This window comes from Ptiloglossa arizonensis, chromosome 5, assembly GCF_051014685.1.
Source record: "Ptiloglossa arizonensis isolate GNS036 chromosome 5, iyPtiAriz1_principal, whole genome shotgun sequence".
Classification (NCBI taxonomy): Eukaryota; Metazoa; Arthropoda; class Insecta; order Hymenoptera; family Colletidae; genus Ptiloglossa; species Ptiloglossa arizonensis.
Genome location: NC_135052.1, coordinates 24,271,364 through 24,283,104, shown reverse-complemented (window position 1 = coordinate 24,283,104; position 11,741 = coordinate 24,271,364). Strand labels below are relative to the sequence as shown.

Genomic DNA, 11,741 nt, shown 5'->3' with positions numbered 1-11,741 from the left:
GCTGGCAGGGTTCTCTCACCGACCATAGATCCGAGATCTCCCATAGAAACGAGAAATTTCGAGCGTAGAGTTCTCTCACCGATCAAACATTCGAGGTGTCCTGAAAAACCAAAACTTCGGGCGTATAATTCTCTCGCAGATCATAGATCCGAGATGTTCTAAAAAAAAAACCAACAAAAAGAGTTCTCACGTACAGTTCTCTCGCCGACCATAGATCCGAGATGTCCTAAAAGAAAAATCAACAAAAAGAGTTCTCGCGTACAATTCTCTCGCCGACCATACATCCGAGATGTCCTGAAAAAAAATCAACGGAAAGTGTTGATGTGTTCTCGGCGGTGTTCTCTCGCCGAGCATAGATCCGAGATAAGAACCGTGAAATTCGCGCGCAAATCTTCCCCGTCCGATTCTCGCCAACGAGTACCACGAATCCGGACTACGGTTAGAGTACGGTACCTAGAGTACGGTACACCGACGGAGTCTCGTTCGCTCGTAAAGCAGAGTCCTCGGCTAGGTTTCGTTGGAGTACGGCGCGCGAAAACTGTGAACCTCGCACGGTGCTCTCTGTTTTGGAGAGCGACGACGACGACGACGAAATCGGACGAGCGCGTGCACGCGCGTAAGAGACGCGGGCGGAAGCGCACACGTGGCACCCACGTGGAGAGGAGGCGTTCCCTTCCATATCATTCAGAGATAGACGCGCGGAATAACACTTTTCGAATTCAACATCCTTTGCCCCGGCACAACAGCGCGTACAGTTTATTGATCGTGGTCACGCGGTGTTCGCGTTCAGGCGCATGCGCGACCTCGACGACGCCATGTTCGCCATGCCGCCGCCACGCTGTCGTCATCCCCTCCCCCGACGGATTTCACCCTGTCCGTCCAGGAACATGTTATCCGGCCTGCGCGAATTCGCGCCCGACAGCCCCGCGGATCTCATCGTTGCCGCTTGGCACGGATCTACGCGATCTTTCGCGATCTAGATCGCCGTTCTTCCACAGGTCTTCGTGCTCCCTGCGTTTCTTCGTTGCTTCACCGCTCCTCCCCTTTCCCCCTCCTCATGAGAGGATGTCGAGTTCCCTTCGACGATCGCGCGATGTTTTCGGTCGCGGTTCGAGGTTGACGTCGCACTCTCGCTAAGTAGGACGGCCTATTTATCCACCTACTCTCGAACACCTACAGGATTTTAATATTTTAGAACACTTGTTTCAACTCGGTATTCTCCTTACGTGTAACCCCATCTTAGGATCTGTATTCTCTTCTCCTGGACCTCTCAGACCACTTTGGACACCTTGTCCAGACTCTGAATTCTTCTTTTGGTTAACTCCATCTTAGGATCTATATTTCTTCTCCTGGAACTCTTACACCACTTTGGACACCTTGTTTAGGCTCTGAATCCTTCTTTTGGGACCTGTATTTGCTTCTCCTGAAACTCTTGGCTTCCCTTGGATACCTTGCTCAGACTCTGAATTCTTCTATTGAGTAACTTCACCTTAGGATCTATGTTACTCTTTCTAGAATTCTTGGGGTCCCTTGGACACTTTGTTTAGGACTCTAAATCCTTCTTTTGGGACCTGTATTTGCTTCTCTTGAAATTCTTGGCTTCCCTTGGATACCTTGCTCAGACTCTGAATTCTTCTATTGAGTAACTTCAACTTAGGATTTATATTACTCTTTCTAGAATTCTTGGGGTTCCTTGGACACTTTGTTTAGATTCTGAATTCCTCACTTGGGAATCCTTCTTATGAGAATCCTTCTTTTGGGACCTGTATCTTCCTCCACTGAAACTCTCGAATAACACCACCTCGAATTCTTTCGAATAACACCACCTTGGGACCTGTGTCATCTCCTGTGACTCTTTGCCCTTCTTGGACTCCTGTTTCAACTCTGAATTCTTCTTTCGAGTAACTCCACCTTAGAATCTACATCTCCTTCTCCTGGAACCCTTAAACCACTTTGAACACCTTGTTTACACTGAATTTCTCATTCGGGAAACTCCACCTTAGCACCTGTGTCATCTTCCAGAACTCTTTGCTCACCCTGGGCATCGAGACTCTGCCCAATGATTATTTAGCCTCTGAATTCTACATGTAGGTAACACCACCTTAGCACCCGTGTCATCCTCTCTGCCCCACACTGACACCAAAGTCCCTAAACCGGAACTCTCACGCGGGAGGAAATCTGAAGCTCGAATCTCTTATCAGAAAACAGTGGATAATCGGTATAATTTTCGACTGGACCCCTCATTCGTACCATCCGTGTGTTTCAAACCTTCCCCCAGGTGGTAAGAAGGTCAGAACGAATCGCAGATTGGTCAAGAGTGGGGCTGGCAAGGAATAAGAAAAGCAAACTCTCGTTTAGGGAGGATAAACATTTCTAGCATCGGGCAACGGTATACTCGGCTGGCCCCCTCGTACACCCCCGCTTCGTCGGGCTTCCTTTTGTACGCTGGCAAAGGAGTAAAGATAATGTCGAGGAGGGGCAGTGACTATTCTGTAGCCAGTCGGAGCTGTCTCTTTCTCCGTTGCTCTCCTCAGAGGGTAGCGTAAAGGCTGGGGGATGCCGAAGAAAAGGTGACGGTAGTGGTAAAAGGGTTCGTCGAGGGAGACAATGCTGCGGAAAGAAGGGTTCGATCCAGTGCCCTTCAGATTAGAGTCCCGCTATTGTTTCTCACGTTTCTTTCTCGCTCGTTCCGAAGTGTCGTCTCATTAAAACACGTTCAGAGAGCGTCGCGGCGAGCACAGGTGGCCCCGTGAGAATCGTTTAACTTCCAGCGACTACTTTCCTTAAAAAATCACCCGGCTGGTTCCTCCACGTGTGGGATAAACGGCAAAATGGGAAACAAATTGTCAGTGGTATGCACGCGCGCGAGAGCGAAGGATCGATGACGAACTCGTGGCTCTGAACTATGAACAATCTTTCGGATCGTTCGTTCTCGTCGAACCATCGTTTCTTTCGTCGAATTTCTTTGCTTCTCTAGCCCGAGTAGCCAAAATTAGTCGTGGTTTTACACGTGGAGGGGTGTTTAAGCTCGAACAGCGACGTTCGGGTCAGTTCGGACCCCTGTGTAGACGCAGGGTCAGTTTTCTTCGGTACTGGATGTCGAACACGGTTGGGAAGATGTATTTCTGGATGGTGTGACTTTAAAAAGAGGAAACGTGTTCAGTGTGGTGGAACAATTCACTCATGTTCCAGTTTAGAAAATTGTTACTCGAGAGTTTTTCAATATTTTTGCTATAGTAATTGCAACGTAGCTCTTCACGAGCTCGTAGATAATGCTTATGAGGGACGGTGTACATTGCAAAACGACCTGGTCTTCTATTCTCATTATCGATTATTATTTTTATGTGTGCCACGATTTGTAAAGATAAACGTAAACGGGCGTTACGGTACGAGGTTACGTTAGGGGTCTAAATTGACCCACGCGTAGTCCCCCGACCGTCTGACGTTCTTCTATTCTCAATATGGAGTATTATTTTTATGTGTGCCACAATTTGTAAAGATAAACGAAAACTGACATTACGGTACGAGGTTACGTTAGGGGTCTAAATTGACCCACGCGTAGTCCCCCGACAGCCTGACGTTCTTCTGTTCTCAATATAGAGTATTATTCTTATGTGTGCCACAATTTGTAAAGATGAACGAAAACCGACGTTACGGTACGAGGTTACGTTAGGGGTCTAAATTGACCCACGCGTAGTCCCCCAATAGCCTGGCGTTCGAGTGTCAATAATTTTTACATCTTTCAATTATTACATTGTAAGTTAGGCCTCGCTTTAAATATCGCTCCGTCTGTTTTACTTATTTTGTAAATAATATCGAATGCACATGACTCCCAAATATTATCATTTTTTACAAAATGTTTGCACAAAAGGTTCTTCGTGGTAAATGATCCAGAAATTTGGAAAAAATTCAACTTGCGATACTTTCTCTGACTCGAACTATTATCCCGCACCGATTATTGTATACTAAACGATAATAGGTCGTTTAAACAAATACGCTCTTAATCGTCCAAACACAATAATTTTCTCCTCTTTCGACGCAATATCGACGAACTTATTAAATTATTAAATTGAACATTTTCTCTACTACAGTATTAACGAAATTCAACTCACCGACATCTAGACTATCTAAAATTACTATAAATATCAATCATTACCGCAGTAACATCGACACTATAGATTATCGAATTGTTTTCCCCACAATAATCGTACTACGCTAATGGGTCACGTTTGAATAAATATTTCAATTTTCCTCCACAGTTCGATTCGACTCTACACCCTAAATTCGCCTAATTAACTTTTTCTCGAGAATGTGTTATAATTACGTATGCATAGCTCCGCGGAAAATCGTCATCGCGAATGGCTCGAGTCGCTCAACTTCGAACGACTTCTCCCCCCTCCACTATCCTCGTAAATCCTCCGGTACACTGTAATCTCGATGTCAGTAGGGGGGGACCGGTCTCCGAATAGTCGGTTTTCGAGCGTAAGCTCGCTTTTCTAACCTCGAGGGACGACCGAATCGACGCGAGCACCAAGAATGCATTCGACTCGACACGGCCGTTGCATACGGCGACTCGTAAATGATTCAGTGCGGAGGATCGATGGGAAAGCGGTGCTAATTCCAGTCGCGCTGTATCTCGAGTTTGTACGTACGCGATATAATGGACACATGGCGTATAGTAATAGTCGCATCGATCGAGCGCCAACTACCGAGCAAAGAAAACACGCCTCGCGTCGGGATGCTTTTTCGCCCAGTGGAAAACCGGGAAAACCGGCGGAAAATTCAACACGCTCGGACTTCCGCGCTGGTGAACCGCCGGGGAACGAAATCGAAAGCGATCGACGATTAATTAACCCCTAACTGGTACTCTGGTTATTTTATCGCATATACGGCATAGTGGAGTATACAATACACGTATATATCTATTATAACGAATTAATAAGATTAATTTACATTAGATTCCTTCTTAAAAATTTCGACGAATAATTAAACGAATGTTTCTTGATAAATTAATAAAACTAATTTACGTCAGATTCTTTCTTAAAAATGTTTACAAATATTTAATAAAGTGTAATTATATATATTTTTGTTTTTAGATATTTGTAAACAATTTTAAGAAAGAATCTAATGCAAATTAGTTTATTACGTACCACTTGGTTTCTTTGTAGGTTAACAAAAGGAATTTTTAAAATAGATTATCAAGAAGCTGGAAGCTATATAATAATATACGTACAATTGTTTAAATATTCGGAGAAATTTCTAAGAAACAATCTAATGTAAATTTGTCTTATTAATTTACCAAGAAATCAGAAGCTATATAATAATATACATACAGTTGTTTAAATAGTGTTAGAAATGTTTAATAAAAAATCTAATCCTATTAATCTACCAAGAAACCGAATGGTGTATAATAATATACGTATAATTGTTAACTATTTGGAAAAATTTCTAAGAAATAATCTAACGCAAATTAGTCTTATTAATTTATCAAGAAATCAGAAGCTATATAATAATATACATACAATTGTTTAACTATTTGGAAAAATTGCCAAGAAACAATCTAATGTAAATTAGTCTTATTAATTTACCAAGAAATCAAAAGCTATATAATAATATACAAACAATTGTTCAAATATTCTTAGAAATGTTTAATAAAAAATCTAATCCTAATAATGTATCAAGAAACCAAATGGTATGTAATAATATATATACAATTGTTAAACTATTTGGAAAAATTTCTAAGAAACAATCTAATGTAAATTAGTCTTATTAATTTACCAAGAAATCAGAAGTTATATAATAATATACAAACAATTGTTCAAATATTCTTAGAAATGTTTAATAAAAAATCTAATCCTAATAATGTATCAAGAAACCGAATGGTATATAATAATATATATACAATTGTTAAACTATTTGGAAAAATTTCTAAGAAACAATTCAATGTAAATTACTCTTATAAATTCATCAAGAAATCGTAATATTCGTTTAAATATTCGTCACGAAATTGTTAAGAAAAAATCCACTATAAATACACTCATATCGATCTAGCGATGTTTCGAATAAATGGAATTTTCGACAATAAAAAAAAAAAAAATTCGCTGTGTAACCAGTTACGGGTTAATTCACCGATGGTTCTCCAAGGGTTCACCGAGTGTTCTTCAGCAAGATTTTGCACGCTTTAAACTTCCCATTTTTCTCCACCGTCTTCGAAAAGCTACGAGTCGACGACGATGAATCGAAAGCTCCGTTAACAGAGGGGCCACCGTCGAATCAACGTTTACGCGACGCAACTCAGAGAAAGCTCGAAGAGCCTCCACGAATATCCTCTTGGAATCACAAGGACGCATTCAATCTTTCAGCCATTTTTCCCCGTGCCCGTTCGACCAGTCCGGATCGCGGAAACGTCATCAACGACCTCGTTACTGTTCAACGCGTAACCTCGAACTGACTGTTCTCTGTCGTTGGAGGGAAAACCGAGTCGCCCGGTTTGATTTCGTCCAAGTGCGTTCGTGGAAAATGGGAACGGAACGGTATGAAAGGAAACGGTCCGTTCGCGAAATTAATTTAAATAACATCCTTTTTTTTTTCCCTCCCCCCGCCCCCTCCGCTCCCACGGGGTTGCGTTTCTTTACGAACGAAGCTTTCAATTACGCGAACGAACGGATGACCGCGCGAACGAAATTGGAGAAAGTAAATAATTAGAAAAAAAAAAGAAGAAAAATAAAAGGGGGGAATTTTTCTTCTTACGGAGCTTTTCGAATCGTCTCTTTGTACAGTGGAGATATTGCCCAACGTCCAATGAAATTTCCACGGTAATGACTGGTCTCTGCTCCGTTTCTGACTGTCATTCGCGCTTAATCGTGTCCACCGTTCCGTTATCGATCGTTAAAACGGGTCAGGTACATTAGTTACAGAGGCAGCAGGCCTCCCCTGTTCGCTTATTTACTCCCCCGCCCACATCGCTAAGATACGACACTGTGCGCATACGATTTCGAGTTTGAGGCCTGTGAGCGGTTTTGCATCACTCAGGGGATTTTCCAGTGCTTTTAACTCGGTGTTTCGGTTTCATTTGGTTCAAGGTTAGGGAATTAATCGTCGATTGGATATGTTTGAGATCGTTTCGGTAATTTGAGTATCTTGAATTCCGGTGTTTTGAGCTTGAATTTCGTATACTATTTCGGTGAGTTTTCTATATTATTAGAAGGATTTTTAATTTAGTGTTTCGGTTAGAAACCTTTCAACATTCTGGAATTATCCGTTGGTAAATTTTGAGATTATTTTGGAAATTTGAGAGCCTTGAATTCCGGTGTTTTGAGCTTGAATTCCGTATAGTATTTCGGTTAGTTTTCTATATTATTAGAAGGATTTTTAATTTAGTGTTTCGGTTAGAAACCTTTCAAGATTGTAAAATTATCCCTTGGTAAATTTTGAGATTATTTTGGAAATTTGAGAGCCTTGAATTCCGGTGTTTTGAGCTTGAATTCCGTATACTATTTCGGTTAGTTTTCTATATTATTAGAAGGATTTTTAATTTAGTGTTTCGGTTAGAAACCTTTCAAGATTGTGGAATTATCCGTTGGTAAATTTTGAGGTTATTTTGACAATTTGAGCATCTTGAATTCCGGTGTTTTGAGCTTGAATTCTGTGTACTATTTCGGTGAATTCCTTTGTATCATTGGAAGGATTTTTAATTTAGTGTTTCGGTTGGAAACCTTTTAACATTGTGGAATTATCCGTTGGTAAATTTTGAGATTATTTTGACAATTTGAGCATCTTGAATTCCAGTGTTTTGAGCTTGAATTCCGTGTACTATTTCGGTGAGTTTCTTTGTATCATTGGAAGGATTTTTAATTTAGTGTTTCGGTTAGAAACCTTTCAAGATTGTGGAATTATCCGTTGGTAAATTTTGAGATTATTTTGGAAATTTGAGAGCCTTGAATTCCGGTGTTTTGAGCTTGAATTCTGTGAGTTCCTTTGTATCATTGGAAGGATTTTTAATTTAGTGTTTCGGTTAGAAACCTTTCAAGATTGTGGAATTATCCGTTGGTAAATTTTGAGATTATTTTGACAATTTGAGCATCTTGAATTCCGGTGTTTTGAGCTTGAATTCTGTGTAGTATTTCGGTGAGTTCCTTCGTATCATTGGAAGAATTTTTAATTTAGTGTTTCGGTTAGAAATCTTTCAACATGTCACATTATTTTCTCCGATTTGACGTTTTCAGCTCTACTTGCGATTTCGCGTTATTCGCGCGCCAAAAATATCAAATATTTCTAATCGTGGAATTCCGAACTTTTACTCGTAAAAGTTTTGAAAACTTCTATTTCTAATCGCAGGAGATTCCCGTGTCTTAATTAAGAGATCTTGGAAATCTGTATTTCAAGGTGACGAGTCTCGTCCATTTAAAGCTTCGAGTAAATTGCAATTTAGGAAATTTTTTGGAAAATATTTCGGGGTTACGAGCTTCTTTTATTTTAAATGCTTCTAATTTTTCACGTATAAACATTTTTAGTTCTTTTTACTTCGGATAGAGTTTTCAGAAATTATCAAATAATTTTAATCACAAAATTTCCAGCTCTCCCCCCCCCCCCCCCCCCTCCATGTTTCATACGTCGCTATTTCTAATTATCGACGCTAGCATTTTGTATACAGTTCACACTAAAGAAATGATTGAAGAATTGAATTTTCAAAAATTTTTACTACATATTATCAAATACTTTTAATCGACTTTTAAACGTTTTGTAAGTTTTACATTTCTATTTCCAATCGTTGAAGCTCGCGTGTCTTATCTAGGTTTAGGTTAAGTCTGGGTTAGGTCTAGGTTAGGTTACGTGGAAAACACGATCGTCGATTTTTCGCAAATTTTCATTATTACCAAATAATAACCTTCTTAATCATAGAATTCCGTGCCTTTTATGCACATAAGTTTTCCACTCTTCTATTTTCAGGTTTGAGTTAAATTTGAGTTAGGTATAGGTTAGATCTAGGTTAGGTTGCTACTAAAACACGATTGTCAAATTTTCGCGAATTTTTATTATTACTAAATACTTCCAAACACGTTACTTTACGCTTTTTATAACCCTTAAATTTACGAATCTCTATTTTTAAATGTAGATTTGGTCTAGGTTAGGTCCAGGTTAGGTTCCAACTAAAACACGTTCGTTGAATCTTCGAGAATTTTCATGATTATTAAATACTTCCAAATACGTTACTTCACGCCTTTTATCCACCCTTAAATTTACACATTTTTATTTTCAAGTTTAGGTTAGGTCTATATTATGTCGAGGTTAGGTTCCTACTAAAACACGACCATAGAATTTTTATTATTACTAAATACTTCCAAACACGTTACTTCACGTTTTTTATATAACCCTTAAATGTACGAATCTCTATTTTTAAATCTAGGTTAGTTCTAGGTTAGATTCCATCGAAAACACAATCGCGGAATTTTCAAAAATTTTCATTATTACTGAATACTTCGAAACCGGTTACTCCACGCCTTTCATTCACCCTTCAATTTGCGCATCTCTATTTGAAATCGTCATCGGGGCTCGCGTCACGCGTCCAGCTCGCGTCAAAGAAATTACAGATGCGAGCGACAGCTGGCTGCGAAACGTGTCGTTCGCAGTCCCGAAACGTGTAAGAATAAGGGAAGAGGGAAGAAGGCACTGCTGGGACGATGTCTCGAATGACGTCACGGCCCCTCGTGGTACCCACATCATCTGTCCGCGTTATGGAGGTGCTTCGAAAAGAGAAACCAACAAAAAAAAAAAAAGAAATGAAGAAAGAAAATAAAAAAAATAAAAAAAATTGAAGAGGTTTCACTGACGATCGGTGGGCTCGTTTCGAGAACGTGTCCCCGTGCCTGTGTAGTCCCCGCACTTCCTGGGGATCACCTTCCTGTTTCCCTCCACTTTCCCCCCACCCTCGTGATCTGCATCGTAAAACAGGAGAAGGATCCCTGGGGTCGTTTCCACTCCTTTGTGACCTCGATTTCGTTGTTTTTGGCGATGAGTTGATCGTTCAAGGTACAACGATCGCAGCTGTGTTCTTCCTCCTCGTTTGAATAATTATCGCCGATTAGAAACAACAATTAGTCAAATAATCTCAACAGAGACTGTTTATACGTTACTCTTGTTCTGTAATTTTTTATATTGTTCATTTTTTATATGTATATATACATATTTTTTTTTTTTCATATTCTCTGTACCGAGTTTCACAAGATTCGATTAATTTTGTAAATATTGAACCTTATGAATAATTGTTTCACTTATTTTACACGAGAGACACACAAAGTTTCTAATTTGAGATATAATTTTCTATAGTACACTTGGACACGATTTTGTCATTCCATAGAATTTTATAACAATCGATTAATTTTTCACCAGTGACAAGTGTTTTTTATTATTTATTTCGTACAGAAGTCACACTTTCCAGTCTTGAAATACAAAGAGCACAGAATATACTTTTTCCCATGGTACGATTTTAATAAATTTTCGTCCCCTGAGTCGAATTTTATAACAATCGATTAATTTTATTTTCCTTCATTTATTTTACAAGAAAGGTGTAGAAAATTCCCATTTTGACATGCAAAGCGCACGGTCGTTACAATTGTTTGTAACGTCGCAATTCTCCGTGCAGAATTTTACAAGAATCGATTTAATTTATCGCACCAGTGATAATAGTTTAATTTATTTTATACGAATAACACGCGAGATTTTGAAATACAAAGCGCACACGAAGGGGTGTATTTCTATCGCTCGGTCGATAATTGTTATAAATTCGTAACGAACCTAGTTTTCGGTTATAACAATTGGCAAAGAGCTCGCAAGGTTCTCGCTTTGCGTCATTAAATATGCAAAGAATGGACGTACAAATGCGTCGATGATTCTCAAGGTTTCCCCGCAAAGAATGTATTCGTTGCTACGATGATGTGATTGACTTTTTGGAACGTTTCCTCGGTGGTTCATTCTGTGAAAACGTTTCTCTCGTTCTCCGGTTATTAAAGATTTTCCAGTCAGTGTATTGTTTCTCTGTATTTCGTTCGATTTTGACGGAACTAATTTTAAAATTTCCTCGTTCAACAAACACTTATTAACCGCCGTGTCGTTCGTTCCTAAGTGACACTAATGCTTCGGTTAAAGCGGCATTCTTCAAATATTTATACATTATATACAACCTGTCAAACTTAACTTCCATGTTTTCGACACGAAACGAAAATACAAATATGGAAAACGATAATCGAGACGCTTTCCATGGAAACAATTTCTTTGTGAAATTAACATCGATATTTATATTCTCGAAATCGATTTTCTTGCGAAGGAAGTCTTTACTAACAAAATTATTGTTATTATTATTATTAATTTTCTCGAGGAGAGTTCCTTATTAACAAATTATTATCATTATCATTTTCTCGAGGAGAATTCCTTATTAACAAATTATTATCATTATCATTTTCTCGAAGAGAAATCTTTATTAAAAAATTATTATCATTATCATTTTCTCGAAGAGAAATCTTTATTAAAAAATTATTACTGTTATTATTTTCTTGAGGAGAAATCTTGACTAATAAATTATTACTGTTATTATTTTTATGAGGAGAAATCTTTAGCAACGAATTATTACTGTTATTATTTTCTTGAGGAAAAATCTTTAGCAACGAGTTGTTATTATTATTATTATTTTCTTGAGGAGAATTCTTTACTAACAAATTATTATTATTTTATCGAGGAGAAATTTT

The 11,741-nt window shown here is 38.9% G+C and overlaps 1 protein-coding gene and 1 long non-coding RNA gene across 5 annotated transcripts in view; one reads left to right on the top strand and one right to left on the bottom strand.

The window, feature by feature from the left end:
• The window catches only part of LOC143146768 (uncharacterized), a 173,993-nt gene that overhangs the window by 3,125 nt on the left and 159,127 nt on the right, over nt 1–11,741 (top strand). The window lies entirely within an intron of this gene.
• The window catches only part of LOC143146771 (uncharacterized), a 271,402-nt gene that overhangs the window by 110,671 nt on the left and 148,990 nt on the right, over nt 1–11,741 (bottom strand). The gene's annotated exons all lie outside the window — the stretch shown is intronic.